The 19,809-nt window shown below is 47.1% G+C and overlaps 1 long non-coding RNA gene and 1 pseudogene across 1 annotated transcript in view; one reads left to right on the forward strand and one right to left on the reverse strand.

Annotated features, from left to right (window-relative positions):
- Window positions 1-846: 846 nt before the first annotated feature.
- LOC138566073 (tubulin beta-4B chain pseudogene) lies at window positions 847-1,968 on the reverse strand (annotated as a pseudogene).
- Window positions 1,969-3,193: 1,225 nt separating this feature from the next.
- LOC138567585 (uncharacterized) overlaps window positions 3,194-19,809 on the forward strand; it is a 253,117-nt gene continuing 236,501 nt past the window's right edge. Inside the window, exon 1 of the long non-coding RNA XR_011302252.1 lies at window positions 3,194-3,344. This is a non-coding gene — a long non-coding RNA (uncharacterized lncRNA). The remainder of the gene's footprint in view (window positions 3,345-19,809) is intronic.

The following is a 19,809-nucleotide window of genomic DNA, read 5'->3' on the forward strand; positions in this document are numbered from 1 at the left end:
ACTGCACCTACTGCCCTGATGCTGTTGTGTCTCCAACAGGGCCTAGACTGTGACACTGTTTCTTTTGTTAAAAAGAAAAAAAAAACACTTAGAAATTGACACAGAGCAACCGTGCTCATTGGCTGTGTGACAGACAGGGGTGTTGGTAGGTCTGGAAAAGATCTGGAGCTATGGTAATTTCGGGACTAGCTAGCTAGCCTTTTGGTCGTAGCCCCCAGGCTTCTATCCGGGGCTACAACCACATGACCCTTGACTATAGCGCCCCCAGCACCTCCCTAGGGACACCTCTCACGACAGAAGTCCCTTCTTGCTTTCTATTGAGACAGGGACAAGGACTTGGCGTACACAGATAAAGGAGGAGTACGTTGGCGGGCGAAAGAGCGGCAGCCAGGAGTGTGCACCAGCGATAAAGAGGAGCAGATGCATGGAGGAATGGCAAAGTGGAGGCAGGCAGAGTGTGAGGCTTAGTGGTGGCACCGGGTAAGGTGGCTGGTGGTGGGAGAGGAAGGTGGAGACAACGGAAAGCACCCAGAGAGGCACATGGAACCCCGTGCAATAATGCCAGAAGGTCTTGATCCTGATTGGCACTCAGGATTCTAAATCTAAAACTCCACTCGGGTGTTAATACTATTTAAGACCCTTTGGAATATTAGGCTGAGAGACAGATGTAAACATTATTTTTTTGAATGAAAAAATCCCTTTTTTATTGGGCTGCAGTTCTGTACAGCATTTGAAAAGAAACAGAAGGCAGAACACATGGAGAAGGGCAACAAACGAACAATCCAGTTAAACAGGTTCTCGTTAACAAATAAACTTCTCACAACCACATTTACAGACATAATAGTTTTATGCAACTTCCTGTTCTGCCTCCTCCTCAAACTCTCCTTTCTCCTCAGCTGTACCATCCTGATATCGTTGATACTCCGACACAAGCTCATTCATGTGGCCCTCTGCTTCTGTGAACTCCATTTCATCCATACTCTGCCCTGTTTACCACTGCAAAAAGGCCTTTCGGCCGAACATAGCCGTGAACTGCTCAGAAATGCGTTTGAATAGCTCTTGGATGGCCGAGCTGTGACCAATGAAAGTAGCCGACATTTTCCACCCACGTCGAGGAACGTCACAAACAGCAGTTTTGACATGGTTTGGAATCCCTTCAACAAAACGGCTGCTGTTTTTGTTACGCACATTAAGCATCTGCTCATCCACTTCCTTCATGGACATGGCAGCCACAGTAAAGCACCGTCCATGACATGGGTCACACGCGGCCATCATGTTTTTAGCATCAAACATCTGCTGCGTGAGCTCAGGAACAGTTAAGTCACGGCACTGTTGGCTACCACGACTTGTGAGTGGTGCAAAGCCTGGCATGAGAAGCTGCAACCTGGGGAAGGGGTCCATGTTTGCTGCAAGTTTACGCAAGTCAGCATTTTGCTGACCTGGGAACCGCAAGCAGTTAGTAACGCCACTCATAGTTGCAGACACAAAATGGTTCAAGTCCCCATAAATTGGGGTGGTAAGCTTCAAGGTTATGAAGCAGATGGCATACAGTGTTTCATTATCAATACAATAGCTTTCGTCTGTGTTGTCTACCAGCTGGTGAACAGAAAGTGTGGCATTGTATGGTTCAACAACAGTGTCCGGTACTTTGGGGGATGGCGCCACACGGAAAGTGTTCATTATTCTGTTTGGGTACTCCTCACGTATTTTGCTGATTAGAAGGGTACCCATTCCAGAGCCGGTACCACCTCCCAAAGAGTGGGTGCGTGGAAATCCTTGACGATCATCGCAGCTCTCGGCTTCTTCCCTTACTACATCCAATACTGAGTACGCAAGTTCAGCACCTTCTGTATTGAGTCCCTTTGCCAAGTTGTTACCAGCACCACTCTGACCGAAGACGAAGTTATCTGACCTAAAGATCCAGCCAAAAATCCCCGACCGCCTAGAGTCCATAGTTCCTGGCTCAAGATCCACCAAAACAGCACGGGGCACATATTTTCCGCCCGTTCCTTTGTTGCTATAGTAGATATTGGCCCTGATTCTGACCCTGCCGGGCACAGCAGCAACGATAGGCAGACCGGTCACGGAAGCACCAGCACCATTAACAACGGTGCCGGCACTTCCCTGTACCCATTCCCATGGAATGGGGAACAACATTTTACCGGCACCTAGCTCCCGGTCCGCCGCAACTTATAATGTCCCGGTGGCACCGGGAAGCTAGGTGCTGGTTACTTTTACCAGTCTGGTGGCAACCTGCCTGTAGCATGAGCAGGGTTACTGCCGGACCCGTAATGAGGCCCATTCTTTCCAGCTGAAGATCACTGAACCAAAAAGGCAACCGCTTCCGGCCTAACCATTTCTTTTAGAAATTGGATGAGGCGGAGAAGAATTTAGACTGGGCCTGGTTAGAGAGAATGCTAAACTTTATGACATTAAAGCATGTTTCCTTGAATCATTTAATTGCAAGTGGACGTATGTCCACGTCCTCCGCAATGCCTTTAGACTGTGGGCGCTTAGAACTCCATACCTACACACTAACGCCTCTGTATGCCATCTTACGCCCTACGACGAAACTGGGCACCTGCAGACAGAATTGCACGCTCTTGGATACATTTTATGGAATCTAGGACTAAAACATATTGATCTGGGGTGAAGATCTGGGGGTGTTCGGGATTGTTTGGGTTTAACTTCTTGAAGTTTTGTGGTGATTTTTTCCAGAATTTGCATGCATTAAATTATGTGTTTTTTCGCATTGTTCATGAATTGTATTTGACAGCGATTTAAAAAAAATGCATTTTTTTTTTAAAGAGTCTGGCTTTCCATGGCCCTCCACATGGCTTTTTTTCGGTAAGTGCACGTTCACCAGGCCATGACCTGCCACCCAGCAGTTTGCCAGTTGGGTTTCCATTCAGCCCAGGAGTGTCAGGAGTAGAGTTTCTTTCTGGCTGGGGGGAACTGATGTTAAGTTTAGAGCCTGGCTCGGGCTGGGGCTAAGAAGAAACCTTGCCGTGGCGCCTGAATGCAGAGTCAGAAGGGAACCTGGCCTTCCCAGTCATTCATAGGAAGGCAGGCGCGGCCCACAATGGGGGAGCAAGGCCCCCATGGCAGGCTTCCTTCCAGAGAGGAAAGCCCAGTTCCTGTCGCCGCCTTTGCACTTAAGATTGCCGTCCCGCCAGGAGGAGTGGGACAGGGCTCCTTGCGCAGGACGCACGCTGCACGCACAGGATGGGGAACGCCGCCAGCGAGAGCAAAGACATGCCCAAGCCCTTCTCCATTAGCCTGTGCAGCCGGCGCAACAGCTCCGACCACGAGGAGACCATCCCGCTGGAGGACCAGCAGAATGGGCAAGTACACCCCCCTTGCCCCAGCCCACCCGCCATTGCCCTCTCAATTCCAACTCCTCATGGGGTACTTTGGACTGTGAGCACAGCATCCACCATGAAGGCCTTGCGCTTCTCCTGACCATCATTTTATTTTATTGGGGGTATTTATTAGAATGCGAATCCAGCTTCGGGAAGCAAATGGCGGCTGTACTTCGGTAGGGTCTACAGGTGGTTACATGTTTTGGGGGGGGCGTGTCAAGTACAGCAATGCACGTATTACGGCATGCTGCTCAGGGTAGCAGGAAATAGTTAACATTTACAGTTACCGGGGTACAGGTAACAGTGCCGAGAGTGGCTGTGGGAGTGGAACAGGGTACCGGTTGCCAGGATGTCGTAGGGGGTGTGACGGTCCTTGGAATGGATAGTCAGCTCAGCAGTCGTCAATCTCATGTTAAGGCTGATGGCAACTTCTTGGGTTTCAACTGAAAAGGGTCTGGGGTCCTACACCTGTCCAACAAGGTGTTTGCTTGGATTCAATAGCGTGGGCGGGCTGGAAGTGTTTCACATCATCTCCATATGTTGGCTGTTGAGGGTCTATGCTGCACATTTTCTGTTATTAAACGAAACCCCTGTTCTGTTACTGCATGATGTTCTGGTCCTTGTGCCTGATTTGTTATGTGTTCTGTTATTGCTTGGTGTGCTTTCATAATGTGTCCAAGGTGCTGTGTGTTCTGTTACAGCATGGTGGTGTGGTCCTATGTGCCCACTGTGCTCTGTGTTCACTTATTGCATGGTTTTGTGGTCCTATGTGCCCGAGGTGCTCTGTGTTCTGTTATTGCATGGGGTTGTGGTCCTTTGCACCCAAGATGTTCTGTGTTGTGTTACTGCCTGGTGCTGTGATCCTAAGTGCCTGAGGTGCTCTTGGTTCTTGTATTGCATGGTGTTGTGGTCCTATGTACCTGAGATGTTCTGTGTTGTGTTATTGCCCAGAGTTGTGTTCCAATGTGCCTCATGTGCTCTGTATTCTGTTATTGCATGGTGTTGTGGTCCTATGTGTCCAAATTGCTCTGTGCTCTGTTACTGCATGGTGTGTTGATCTTATGTGCCCACAGTGCTCTGTGTTCTGTTATTGAATGGTGTTGTGGTCCTATGTACCCGAGATGTTCTGTGTTGTGTTATTGCATTGCGTTGTGGTCCTATGTACCCGAAATGTTCTGTGTTGTGTTATTGCATGGTTTTGTGGTCCTATGTGCCTGAGCTGCTCTGTGTTCTGTTATTGCATGGGGTTGTGGTCCTTTGCACCCAAGATGTCCGTGTTCTGTCATTGCATGGTGTTATGATCCTAAGTGTCTGAGGTGCTCTTGGTTCTTGTATTGCATGGTGTTGTGGTCCTATGTGCTGTGCCCAAGGTGCTCTGTTACTGCATGGTATTGTGGTCCTATGTACCTGAAATGGTCTGTGCTGTGTTATTGCCCAGAGTTGCGTTCCAATGTGTCTCAGGTGCTCTGTATTCTGTTACTGCATGGTGTATTGGTCCTATGTACCCGAGATGTTCTGTGTTGTGTTATTGCCTTGTGTTGTGGTCTTATGTGCCCGAGGTGCTCTGTGTTCTTTTATTGCATGTTGTTGTGGTCCTATGGGCTGTGCCCAGGGTGCTCCTTGTTCTTACTGCACGGTGGTGTGGTCCTATGTACCTGAGATGTTCTGTGTTGTGTTATTGCCCGGAGTTGTGTTCCAATGTGTCTCAGGTGCTCTGTATTCTGTTATTGCATGATGTTGTGGCCCTATGTGTCCAAATTGTTCTGTGCTCTGTTACTGCATGGTGTGTTGGTCCTATGTGCCCACGGTGCGCTGTGTTCTGTTATTGCATGGCGTTGTGGTCCTATGTACCCGATAAGTTCTGTGTTGTGTTATTGCATGGTTTTGTGGTCCTATGTGCCTGAGCTGCTCTGTGTTCTGTTATTGCATGGGGTTGTGGTCCTTTGCACCCAAGATGTTCTATGTTCTGTCATTGCATGGTGTTGTGATCCTAAGTGCCTGAGGTGCTTTTTGTTCTTGTATTGCATGGTGTTGTGGTCCTATGTGCTGTCTCCAAGGTGCTCTGTTACTGCATGGTATTGTGGTCCTATGTACCTGAGATGTTCTGTGTTGTGTTATTGCCCAGAGTTGTGTTCCAATGTGTCTCAGGTTTTCTGTGTTCTGTTATTGCATGGTGTATTGGTCCTATGTACCCGAGATGTTCTGTGTTGTGTTATTGCCTTGTGTTGTGGTCTTATGTCCCCGAGGTGCTCTGTGTTCTTTTATTGCATGTTGTTGTGGTCCTATGGGCTGTGCCCAGGGTGCTTCTTGTTCTTGCTGCACGGTGGTGTGGACCTATGTACCTGAGATGTTCTGTGTTGTGTTATTGCCCGGAGCTGTGTTCCAATAAGTCTCAGGTGCTCTGTATTCTGTTATTGCATGGTGTTGTGGCCCTATGTGTCCAAATTGTTCTGTGCTCTGTTACTGCATGGTGTGTTGGTCCTATGTGCCCACAGTGCTCTGTGTTCTGTTATTGAATGGTGGTGTGGTCCTATGTACCCGAGATGTTCTATGTTGTGTTATTGCCTGGTGTTGTAGTCCTATGTGCCCGAGGTGCTCTGTGTTCTTTTATTGCATGGTGTTGTGGTCCTATGGGCTGTGCCCAGGGTGCTCCTTGTTCTTACTGCACGGTGTTGTGGTCCTATGTACCTGAGATGTTCTGTGTTGTGTTATTGCCCGGAGTTGTGTTCCAATGTGTCTCAGGTGCTCTGTGTTCTGTTGTTGCATGGTGTATTGGTCCTATTTACCCGAGATGTTCTGTGTTGTGTTATTGCTGGTGTTGTGGTCCTATGTGCCCACGGTGCTCTGTGTTCTGTTATTGCCTGGTGTTGTAGTCCTATGTGCCCGAGGTGCTCTGTGTTCTGTTATTCCATGGTGTTGTGTGCCTGAGATGTTCTGTGTTCTGTTAGTGCATGGTGTTGTGGTGTTGTGTGCCTGAGATGTTCTGTGTTCTGTTATTGCTGGTGTTGTGGTGTTGTGTGCCTGAGATGTTCTGTGTTCTGTTATTGCTGGTGTTGTGGTCCTATGTGCCCACGGTGCTCTGTGTTCTGTTATTGCCTGGTGTTGTAGTCCTATGTGCCCGAGGTGCTCTGTGTTCTGTTATTCCATGGTGTTGTGTGCCTGAGATGTTCTGTGTTCTGTTAGTGCATGGTGTTGTGGTGTTGTGTGCCTGAGATGTTCTGTGTTCTGTTATTGCTGGTGTTGTGGTCCTATGTGCCCACGGTGCTCTGTGTTCTGTTATTGCCTGGTGTTGTAGTCCTATGTGCCCGAGGTGCTCTGTGTTCTGTTATTCCATGGTGTTGTGGTGTTGTGTTCCTGAGATGTTCTGTGTTCTGTTAGTGCATGGTGTTGTGGTCTTGTTCGTCTGCAGTGATCTGTGTCCCGGACTGAATGGGGAGATCATGTTGTTGGTACGAGGTGCCCAGTGCCCTTTTCTGCAGGGGTGCTGTGGTTTTGATTGTTCGATGTGCTTTCAACTTCTGTATCCTGTTTTCCATAAGGTGCTATGTGTCTTGTTACTGGATAGTCACTAGGTACTGTGTGTATGAGGCGATCAGGGGTGTTGTTAGGTTTGTAAACGATCTGGGGCCAAGCTAATGTCGGGACTGGCGAAATGCGGGGCTAGCTATAGCCTTTTGGTTGTAACCCTTGAGCTTCAATTCGGGGCTACAACAAAAAGACCCTGGCTATAGCCAAGCAACGCCTCTGGAGGTGATCGGTGCCACATTATGGAAAGATGTTGTGATTCAGTGTGAATGAGTCATTCCTTGGTCACTTAGTGTGTGGTGTTGGCAGGGGTGGACTGGGAACCAAAACTGGCTCTGGAAATGTTTTTCAAAGTGACCCCATTTTACACTGTGCAAGAGCTTGGTGGGGGTTGGGTTCTCCTACAAACAAACAAAATGGAAAAAAACAGGTCCAAATATTGAATGTTAAAGCGTATTTGTTACAAGTCGAAGAATCTTTGATATGAATTGCATGCAGTTATAATATGTGAATTTTTATATATTCTTTTTTTCACTGTCAAAGGTTGTGTACGGTTTAAATGTTAAACAAAATTCACAATACAAAATAAAAAAGCATATGTGTTACTGTTAGCGATTACAAGTTGTTATACGCATCACAGTGTAGCGGGGATGAGGAGAGATGGAAGGAAGGGGGTAGAGTGCATGGAAGAGGGGGTACGAGGGCCAGAAAGCTAGGGGAGACACACAAGAGGCCTAATATGCAGAGGCACAATGAGACATCTCCAGAGTTCCCTTTAGGCGGCTCCACCCCTGGGTGCTGGGGTCGCGGCTCATGAAATGTGTTCTACTCTGCGTCCTGGTATCCAGTCATACCACAGTCCTCTTTCAAATCCACATAGAACCACAAAGTGCATTTTCTCCTGAGGCTACGGCCGAGTTGGTCCAGTTTCAGTCCAGTGGCCCGAGAAGGGAAACCCAGTGCTAACTGAGGAAGCTGAAGTTCGTGAAAAGAGGATCCTGCGGAACCCTGTGGAGTTGTAATCAGTGCCTCCAGCAGGCAGGAGGCTGGGCCTATTGTAGATGGTTCTGTTCCCCAGTCAGCTCTGGCTTTGTTAGCGTAAAGTGTTCTGAATTATGGATCTGTAATTGGATGGTGCCATGTTCCTGTTTACGTGGGAGGATATGTTATAATTTGTTACACTGAGCAGCTTTTGTACTATGGTAGTCACCACTGTGGAGGTGTAACAGCGCTGATGCTTGTCCAGACAGTGGTATATGGTTACGCTGTCAGCAGTATCCAGGCTGCAGTTTGATATTTGCGCCATGCCTTACTACAAGATTGGTATATGCGAAGGTTGTAATGAAGATCTCTGTGCCCTGGAATTGGCTGGTACTCCCATCCTTTTTGCTATGTATCCTCTTACTGGCTGGTGTTGTGGACCTACCTATATTAGGTGTTCTCTACTCTGTGGGCCTCATTACGAGTCCGACGGTAACCCTGCTGGTGCTACCGGTGGGTTGCCGCCGGACTCGTAATATTTTACCGGAGCCTGACTTCCCGGTGCCACCAGTCAGGCACTGGATTTCATAACTCCCCATTCCCATACAGTCCCATGGGAGTGGAGAGACGGAAGGGCCGGCACCGTTGTTAACGGTGCTGGCGCTTCCGTGAAGAGTCTGCCTACCGTAGCCACGGCGCCCGGCAGGGTCAGACCTGTCGGGCGCAGCGGACCCACCAGGGGAATTTGTAATTTGCCAGTCCGGAAACAAGAGTGCCGGTGTGCTTACTGGCACCCTTGTTTCCGGGCCGGCAAAGTCGTAATGAGGTCCTGTGTCATGTTATTGGATGCTGTTATTGACTGGTGATCTTTGGTCATCTTAGTATGAAGAATTGTGCTCTGTTATTTGATGTTTTTCTGGCTATATCTGCACGCAGTGCTCTTTACTCTGCATCCAGGGGAAGACTGGCAACATGTGGCCTGGGGGGCAAGTTAAGGTTTCTGGCCCATAGTGCAATGGCCCAAGCCGACAGTGCAGCAGCCCCAATTTCCAGTACAAGGGAACTCAGTAACAACTGCTACTCCTCCCATTCTCAAGTATATATAATAGACACTATTGGCAGTACTTTCCTTTTATGCAACCTATATTTGGTTATATTTGTGGTTTCTTAGAGACCTGAATCCCTGGAAATTCCCCCACTTACCAAACATAGTAAGATTACTGTACTAGGACAATATAATTAGTGAAATGCAAAAGCTGGGATTTGAGACCAGTTTTCAATGTGTTACAGTTTGTAATTTTCCAGCATGCTACTCCCATCCCATCTCATCTTTAGTTTTAGAGCAATGTAAAGAGGTGGCGAAGCTAGAGAATTCATTGGTAGAGCACAGCCATTGCTGAACCAGGGGGACTGGGTTTGCTCTCAGAGTCAAACGTGAGCTGGCATGGCAAAAGGCCCAGACCTGGCTTCCTGCTTCCTCAGCCCACATAACAACACAAAACCCATACCTGGGCACCCTCTCTATCTAACACCCATATCATAACACCCTCACTTGTCATCCTGCCTCCTCGCTGATATGCTTAACATACGTTTGTTTACATTATGTATAGAGTAACACTATAGAGTATAAACCCATATGAGTGAGGCTTTCTCTACAGATAGTTATGGAAAATAAGGCAAAGGGATGACAAGTGATTTGCTCACGATCACAATCTATGAAGTGTGAAACGTGGGGATTTGAGCCCGTCTTCCTGGTTCCACAGTTTCCAATTCAGAAAGCAGGAGAGACTTCATCTTCTATTCCGTCTTTGTTATTCGAAGAAAAAAAAATGGTTTTCTGCAAAGTTGTTATTCAAGGTATAATCTAGTATAGTGTTCATTAAATCTGGTTTTGAACGCACCAATGTATGTACAAGGGGGAACCTATTAATCATCTGTACCCTGAGGCAAATACATCTGAGAAACAGATATTATAATTAAAATGAAAATGTATATTATAATCTTAGTCTGTACACTTCTGTGTACTTTTAAAGCACCAAGTCACTTGATAAAGCAACCTGAAAAATATAAGAGAAGTGTTAATTGAAACATTGGCTCATAAAGAAAGCATGCATCACTTGGATGGAAAAAGAAAGGGGGTCTAGCCATGCCAATAATCGGGTGCATTGGCATGCAGGCATTTATCTCACCAACAGTCAACCTGCTGACCTTCTGTTTTGGATGTGTACCTCTCATTTATTTCTCCATCTTTTAACTATTAATTCAATCTCCTTCCTTTATCTTGCACACACCTCCTTCCCTTGCCCACATTGCTCAGTCAGCAATTGCTTGCCACTTAGGCCCTTTAGTTGCTCATCACGCCAAGCCCATTCCTTGCCCCACATCACCTTCCATTGCCCTTGTTAACAGTTAGACAGTAGACCATATTGATTTGCCAGCCAGCTCCTGCCAGAATCTGGTGTTGATTTGCATGTGTGTCTTTTTTTGGTCACATAAGAGAAGTGTTTTCTGGACAAGAAAATAAAAAAAACAATCACAGACTTAGGGGGTCAGTCACAGTTGGGTGACAACAATGAAGTCAGTATTTGGCAAATACTGTTGATTTTACTGTCTACCCAGTTCAGGGTTTGATCAAATACCATCAGTGGTATTCCATGGGAATATCGGCTGTGGTATTTAAGGCACACTTTTTTGCAGAAAACCCACCTATTTGTACCTCCACATTGAAGGTGGAGGCAATAAATCCAAACAGGCCTAAAATTGTTGAAACCTCTCTTTTTATTGCACAGGTGCTTCTCTTTGATAGAGTGAAAAATGTTTTTTCAAATGGCCATGTTGAGGGGGTAAAAAGGTGAGCATCTCTGATTGCCTCCTCTCACCACCGTACCCATATAATGCATAACAGGGCCAGAATTGACACTTTTGTGCATAAAGAAAATCAACAGTAGTGCTATGAGCCACTAGTGCACATCCATTTCTTCCATTTCTCCCATTGATGCTAAAAATGGCTGAAAAAGAAAATATTTCGAAAAAGATTTACGTTACCGCCATCGGTGGTGGTATTGTCGAAATAGCACTGTAGGTATTCCAGGAATACCACCTCTGCTGGTGGGAAAATTTGAGTAGGGCGGATTTCCAGATTTCCAGACAAGCCACGGTGAGAGCAAGTAAATTTCTTCAGCGGTATTAAAATATCTGCCCAACTTTGAATGACCCAACCCCCCCCTTAGTTTGTGGTCCTCTAATAATACCTGAATAGTGCATCTTTCTTTGACGTTTTTCAACTGTGTCGAGACATAAGTGCCCTTTTTTTTAGATGGTTTTGTGGTCATAAATGCATGAGGTGTTCTTTACTCTATGTACTATTATAGGATGGTCTCTCTATTGTGTCCTACCGTTGTGGTGGGGTGGGCCTGACTACCCTGTATCCTATTACTGGACGGTGCTCTCTATTGTGTGTGGTGCTGCTGCATGGTGCTGTGGTCCGGCCTGTATCTTGTGCCCTAGCACTGGATGTGATGCCCTGTCTGCATGAGGTGCTCTCTACCCTGTATCCTATTACTGAACGGTGCTCTCTATTGTGTGTGGCGCTGCTGCATGGTGCTGCGGTCCGGCCTCTATCTTGTCCCCTAGCACTGGATGTGATGGCCTGTCTGCATGAGGTGCTCTTTACCATGTATCCTATTACTGGACGGTGCTCTCTGTTGTGTGTGGTGCTGCTGCATGGTGCTGCAGTCCGGCCTGTATCTTGTGCCCTAGCACTGGATGTGATGGCCTGTTTGTGGGAGGTGCTCTGTACCCTCTTATGTGATGGCTTTGTGGTCATTTTAGCAAAGAGTGCTCTATATACTGTATTTTATTATAACATGGTGCTGCGGTCCTGTTTGTACGAGGTGATCTCTATTGTGTGTCCTACTGTTGCATGGTGGTGCGGTCCTGCCTGTACCTTGCGCCCTAGCACTGCATGTGACAGACTGTTTGTGTGAGGTGCGCTGAACTCTGTGCGCTTCATTATGTGGTGATTTCTGGTGCCCTTATCCATTGGAGGTGTTGGCCTGTTATTTGGTGTGCCCTGGAATCCTGGTGCTTTATTATCTGATGATCTCTGGTCGTCTAAGCATACATTGCTCTTCACTCTGTGTCCTATTATTGGATGGTGCTGTGGTCCAGTTTGTATGAGGTGGTCTCTATTGCGTTTCCTACTGGTGCATGGTGGTGCGGGTTTCACGGGTCGTGCTGTGATCTGGATTGGAAGAGGTGTCGTGCACCCTTGTTAAGAGTGTTGCTTCGGCCATGTTTGAATTCCCTCTCAGTCCTAGTTGTACTGCACGAGCTAATCTCCTAATGGATGGTGCTGCCGTCCGCTTTGTAAGAGCTATTTTTTGCTACGTGTACGGTTTTTGGCTTGCCATGTGCTGCTGTTTGTTTAAGACAGTATTTCCTAGGTTTTGTATTTTCGGCTTGTCCTGTTTGAACAAATGTTTTGTTTCCTGGCATTGGATAGCGTAGTATACTTTGCGCAAGGTGTTCCTGTTATTGGATGGCATTGCCCTATTTGTATGAGGGGTTTCATTTTGCATTCATTTTATGTTAGGCATTTGCATAGCACAAACCTAATTTCTAGTGGAAATGCTGTAGTTAATATAAAACGACAGAAACGCAGGAAGATACAAAAACAAGATGGCCGCCTGTTTTATGTGGCTGGATGATGAGGTGCTCATGTTTTCCTCGGGTGCACTGTGTCCTGTTATTTGAGGGTCCTGTATTCCTGCTTGCATAAAGCGACCCTGCTGCATCGTGTCTGTATTTGGTGCAGCGGTTCTTTTTGCGAGGCTTTCTTCCTTGCCTATTCTCATTGGATGATGCCAAACTACTGGCTGTAGTAAATAACACGTGCCAGGGTCGGGCTCGTATTTGAAAGAGGACTGGCACAAATAAAAAATGTCTCCCACAATCACAAATGGCAGCGTGTTAGTTTTCGTGACAACCTAATTCTGTGTCAGCCAGGGGCCGTTTCAGCTAAGGTCTGCTGCGAATAGAAACATGGGGCAAATCTACCAGCAGCACAGTGCAGTTTGTCATGACGCTGGCCCACAATAGCATTGTGTGCCAGCCCTTCAGGCATTGCTCGGCCAGTCCAAGCCTTCTGCGTGCCCTCTGCCATTTCTTGGATGGTGCTGTTGTCCACTTCGTGTGGATTGCCTTGTAATTTGCTGTTCAATGATGTTATTGTCCTATTTGCATAGTAATCATTTCACCCTGTATACTATCTGTTGTTCGATGCTGATGTGGTGGTATTCATACCAGATTCTGCTTTTTGTGCATTATATATGACATGGTGATGCAAGTCTGCCGATTTCCGAAGATGAATTGGCCAAAACCATTGTCCAATTTAAGAGCACAAGCTGTAAAGGAGATCCTTGCTCCTCTATTATGATTAAGGAATGTTCTCCCATCTTGATCCCGGCACTCACTAAATTTGTGAATGCGTCCTTTCTGCTTAATCGGGTGTGAAACAACATAAAAAATGCCTGGATCACCCCACTTTTGAAGAAACCTAATTTATGCCCACTTACACCCTCCAATTACAGACCGATCACTAACACCACTTTCTTGTTAAAGATCTTGGATCGAGTCGCCTATAACCAAATCTCTATATTCTTGGAGCAAAATCAGATTCTTCACAAACATCGATCAGGCTTTCGTATCTATCATGGAACAGAGACTGCCCTTCTCGCCCTCAAATGTAATCTTTTACAAGGCATGGATAAAGGACACATTGCTCTTCTCATGATTTTAGATCTCTCAGCAACCTTTGACCTGGTGGACCATTCCATTCTGTCCACCAGGTTAATGGATAATGCCAATTTTTCCTCTGAGGCATTCCAATGGCTCTCCTCTTTTTTGAATGAAAGACAAGTAAGGGTCGCAAGTGAGCTGGCAGAAGCAAACCCCATGACACTTTTATATGGGGTCCCACAGGGAACATGCGTCTCGCAGTGTTTCTATAATATTTTAATGATCCCCTTCTTCCAAATGTTGGAAGAGGAAGGGATCATTTTTGTGAATTACGCAAATGACACGCAATGTGTCCTACCCATTTCTGGTTCTCATCAAGAGGATGAAACTTACACCAACAAAATCTATTCAAAAATTCAAAATTGGATGGTTTCAAGTGACTTGGCCTTAAATAATGCCAAAACAGAACTTTTCTTAGTTGGTTCAGCAAGTAAACTTGGGAAATTGGGTTCTGATTATAAGAAGTTTAACCTAGACAATTGTGTCATTGAGGTTCTGAATAAGGTGAAGACTCTTGGTATCTACATGGACAAACACCTGAATATGAAGGCTCAGGTCAATAGTCTGATCTCATCTTCCTCATATTTCATCAAACTTTTTTGCCACCTGCGCCCTCTCATATCTGAAAAAATTCAGAAACCCTGGCTAAGGCTATAATAGGGTCCAAATTGGATTACTGTAGCTGTCTGCTAGTGAGCATAGCTGTCTGCTAGTGAGCATAGCGCAATCAGATTTTCAACGCCTACAAGTGATCCAAAATGGGGCGGTGAGAGTGGTTAAAGGCCTTCAGAGAAGAGATCATGTCTCTGATGCCAGAAGAAGTCATCATTGGTTCCCGATTAGAGTAAGGGTGTCCTTTAGGCTTCTTCTCATAACCCATAAATGTATTATGGGTCAAATTCCAACTTATTTGACAGAAGCCACCATCATCAAAAATAATATCAGGGCATTAAGATCAGACAACGCTAATCTTCTCAATGTTCCTCATAGTAACACATATAAGGCACGGCTTGGGGCCTTTGGCTTAGTGACTCCCATGGCTTTGAATGCCCTTCCGCCTTTATTGAGAACCATAACATCCACAGAACTCTTTAAGAAGTAATTGAAGACTCTGCTTTTCCCTTAAGCATCCTCCCTTTTATCTAAACCCACCTGCGTACGCAAAGAAGCTACTTGATCTTTTCCGTCTTTCTGTGTTGTCTGTTTTTCGTATGTTAGTCCGCGCACATCAGCCCTCGGGTACCAGGTGCGCATTATAAATATTAAACATAAACACAAACATAAGAGGTGATCTGTATTCAAAGTCATGCTATTGGCTGGAGTTATAGTCTGGTTTGTAAGGGGCGCTGCTCAGTACTACATTTCCTGTATTCAAATTTTTCTATGGTTCTGTTTATGCATGAGGTGTTTTGTATCCTGATCGGGGAGCGGGATAGTGTTGTGATCCCATGGACGTCATTTAGGGGCCGCCAGGGATGTCTCCCTTGCTACCCCTGGGGTCTCCCTTGCTACCCCTAAAAAAAAGTTATTATTCTTTTTTTTTTATTGAGGCTTTTGTGGCTCTTTGTTTCTGGAGTGGCTGGTTTTCTGATAGCTATAGCCTGTAAGATAACTCATTGGGTTGAGTGCTGGCTTCTGCAATGTGTGTGTGATCTGCAGGTTGCAGGTTCCACTCCCAGCAAGGTCAACTCAGCCTTTCATCCTGCGGAGGTTGATAAATGAGTACCAACACAGGTTGAATGATATTGTATGTATATTTGTTCTATATGAAGCGCTTAAGAGTAAGTGCTATATAATAACACATCATTATTGTTTGGCCTTGGACGTCTGATTGCATTCACAGTGATTTGGTAAATATGGTCCTATAAGCCTTGATATCAACGATACATATGGTGATCCATTCTTGTATGAAATGTATATCACTTTACAGTGATATTGTAAGCATATTTTTCGTAGTTTACTTAGAAACAATTCTATGTGATGCCACTTCCTGTTTTGTCGAGGGGTGAAAGTCTGTGTTCCATCTCTTCCTGTGATGTCACTTCGGGGTGGGGTCAAATGACATCACTTCCTGTGATGTCATCAGAGGTCAAGGGTCATGTGATGTCACTTCCGCTACCCCTGGCATTTTGGTGAAATGGTGTCCCGGCTATCCTCTGCTGAGAATGGGCACCATGTGTTCGTGACGCGTCAATTCACTATCAATCCACAGACTCACTGAATCCTAGCACTACCAAGTGGCCGCAAGGTGTGAGCTTGGCGCTTAGCAAAACACCCAAATAAATTAACATAAAAACAAGCATTCGAGAAAGTTCAGCTCTCCTCCATGCCCACCCACCAGGCGCCCTTTTTCATCAGACCTGTTTCCATCGAGTACAGACAGGTGCTTCTATCAGTCAAGTTCCTATCAGCAAGGTTAGCCTCGGGCAGGCTGCCCACTTCCGGGTTCCTCGCTGGTATGCTCGTCTCGTGCACGCCCGTTTGCGGCAGGCCTCTAGAGAGCATAAATTTCTCGAGCAGCCTGTCTTCTTGGAATATAAAAGTAAGACGTGGTGGGAAAAGGCTAGACTGTCCCTTGAATGCGAACAAGCCCTCTGCATCGCCCTGCGCATCCAGTGACGTAGGGTATATCTAAAATGGTGAGCAAGATGAGACCAAAGCAGAGCCAATGGCAGAAACAGGCAAACAGGAAACAGTGAGGCGTCTCCAGGAGAGTTTTAAAGCACAACACACCAAGCTACCTCACACCTTCTTTAGCTGTTCCAAAGTAAAAGAAAGAAGAATCGATATAAATAAAGAGCTAAGTTGAAAAAGTGCTGCGCTGGCACCCCAAAAGTAAAGTCTGAAAATGTGGAACTTGCCAACGCTAAGGTACAAAACAGTCAGTCTAAATCAACTATGTGTGGAATACACACGAAGCAATTGCACCACAAAGTAAACCTTAGCTCTTGTTACAACACTAATTCATGGCGCTCACTTTAATTATAGAATCAATGCAAAATATAGAATATTTAAAACAAATGATTGTGTTTAATTCTTTTTTTTAATGTTAACTCTATCATGTCTGAAGTCGTTCCTCCATGTATCGAATTGTTGATGTGGTTGTGCATCTTATGCTTCCCAAATATGTCTGAAAGTCTGTTCCGCGTGTGTAGTGTGCACATTTGTATGTGTTCCGTGTGTCGGGTGAATGTCTGTGCTGTGACAAGTCTGTGTTGACATCTCATGTGTATTTGGTTTTGTTTCCAGAATGCAAGCTTGGTTGTCTTTCATTTCTATACAGTTTTGTGTGTGCTGTCTGTGTGGTGTATGCATCTGTATTCTAGATGGTTCGAAACAGAGTAGCCTGTGTATTTACTTATGCTTTCCCGTGAGGTCTACAAGTCAGCTTCTTCACGTCTCCTGTGTGTATGTTTGTGTGTATGCGCGGACCCAAGGCGATCACGTTGCCCAGAGCTAGCATCCTGTTATGCATATTGGACCATGTGCTTCTGTGTGCCTGTGTGTTTGCAGTTTCTTTTTCACATCTGAATAAAACTGAATGCTGGTCGTCTATTTTTCGTGATGGGTTTCTGTTTCCAGCTTTACGGGCCATGCCTAAAATAAAAGTACATGTTTACATTTTGAAAAGTGAATAATGTCCGGTTGTCCACATCGTTGTGTGGGCGGGCCTCTGTTGGGGCCCAAAGGACATGACGTCCCGGAAGTGACGTCAGGGGAAGGGGAGGGACGGGGGAATGTTTCGGCAGTTCCGCCGATGTGTTCAATAAAGAAGGTTGCAGCATACCCTGGCTCCCGCGTATCATTGCAGCGCAAGCAGGGCCTACTTTGGGGACCCTTCAGAGAGAAGCGGAACCCCAACACTGGCGACGAGCGGGCACGGACTCCCGCTGGCGCCGTGCCGAGGTCTGCGGTCGAGCAGTACAGCGCGTCGGCGCGCCTCGGGCACGGCGGGCGATTCTGCACGGCCCCGCCTCCCGCGTGACGAAGGCCCAGGAACAGCACACGGGCACCCCGCGCTCACCTCTCTGCCGCACGAGGGAGCGCTGATTCTGTGTGGCCCTGCCTCCCGCGCGAGGGAGCGCAGGCACGCCCTGTGAGACCCGCGAACGGGGGATTAGCGCTGTCCTCTCACGCCACATCATAAATCACGACCTCCCTCCCACGAGTGGTGTGAGGCCGTGCAGGCCAGGAAAACAAGGCTGCACTGTAATAAAAGGGTGAGTGAAGGAAGAAGGTCCCCCACACGCAGCAGCAGCGCTGCCAGAGCTGCCCAAGCCCAGCACCGCAACCATGTCGGACACGGCGACCACGCCAGCATCCTCCTCGGGAGGGGCGGGATTGGCAGCGGCGCCGTCTGGAAATGCTGATACAGCGCAAGATAACAGCCAACATGCACACCAGGAGGGAGGAGCATCCCAAGTCATGCACATGCCCAACCCTTTCGAGATTAGAGATACCTCTAATCTAGGGCCCAGATGGAATATATGGCTACGGGACTTCAAGTTCTACACAGGTGCCATTGGATTGACGGACGACACAAGATTGAAAAACACACTGTTCATGGCAGTGGGACCGGCGGTAAGAGACATTGCGGGGGAGCTGCTGAACGTAGAAACAGTCATGTACGGGGAGCTACACGCCAAACTGTCTGACTATTTTGCGCCACATACAAACGTAGACTATGAACGCCACATGTTCCACACAACAAGATAGGAAAAAGGGGAGTCAATAGACAATTTCGTGATGCGCCTTCGCATCAAACTGAAACATTGTGAATTCCACAGATATTCCAATGAAGAGGCACTCAGGTCCCAAGTAATCGCCGGGTGCCTCTCGCAGCCTTTTCGCAAGCAGCTCCTACAGAAACAACGATCCCTAGAAGAAATCCTAGCGCTGGCCCGCATGGAAGCAGCGGTGGACTCTCAATTAGATAGCCTAGGAAAAGTGTCCATACATCAACACAGTGAAAACAATGAGTCGATCAACAAACTGTATACCCACCCCAATCAAGGCAACAAACACCTCGAAGCCACATGTTATAAATGCGGTTACGAATACCCACACACAGGGGTATGCCGCGCTGTAGGTCAAACGTGCGCCGCATGTGTGGGAATGGATCACTACAGGGCAATGTGCAAAAACGCCCCAACCCACACACCACCTAAACATCGCTACCAAGACAGGCGCCGGCCCACCCACCAGAGTCCACCCAGACCCGCAGTGGACAACGAAAGGCGGCGTGCCAGAAAAGAAGACAGCGACCGCAGAAGCCGATACACGCGCGAAGATAAACGCTCGTCAGAGGACACGAGACGATCACACAGACGGCGTTTCGTAAGGTACGTTGAGACCAGGTCCCCTACTAGCAGTGACACCCCATCGTCAGAGGAGGATCAAAGGAGGAAAGGATACGTGTGGGCCCTACAGGACAACTCTGCGGCCACCCAACACAGCCCCATATTGACACTTCAAGTGAACGACACCCCATTAAAATTTCTCGTAGACACCGGAGTGACGGTCAACATTATCAGTGAAAGCGCATATCAGTCCCTGACCACATGGCCCAGAATTAGAAAAGCCACAGTAGACATATATCCCTATGGCTCCACGACACCCCTGCCATGCAAAGGCATGATCACAGCCTGGTGCACACATAAAGGGCACTCCGCAAAGGTCCCGCTATACATTTTGGACACAGAAGCTAACAGCGGATGCATATTGAGCTTCTGGACAGCAGTAGACATGGGTCTAGTGCACATCTTATACCAGCTGATGGCCCACTAGTACTTTGCAAAACCGGACGCAATCGAAAACTCATTCCCAAAGCTCTTCACTGGCCTAGGCAAACTGCAAAACAGGAAAGTACACCTCCACATTAATCCTTAGGTCAAACCAGTGGCCCAACATTATCGAGGCATTCCATTCAATATCCAGAGACAGGTGGAAGAAGAGTTGGACAAGCTCATCAAAATGAACGTCGTAGAACCTGTGTCGGGCCCGACGCCATGGGTATCACCCATCGTCCCCGTCCCCAAGAAATCACCAGAAGGATCCATACGTTTATGCGTAGACATGCGCAGAGCTAACACAGCCATTGAAAGGGAAAGGCATCAGGCGCCCAGGATCATGGACATGATTC

This window comes from Ambystoma mexicanum, chromosome 2p (assembly GCF_040938575.1).
Source record: "Ambystoma mexicanum isolate Mex_15411 chromosome 2p, UKY_AmexF1_1, whole genome shotgun sequence".
NCBI lineage: Eukaryota > Metazoa > Chordata > Amphibia > Caudata > Ambystomatidae > Ambystoma > Ambystoma mexicanum.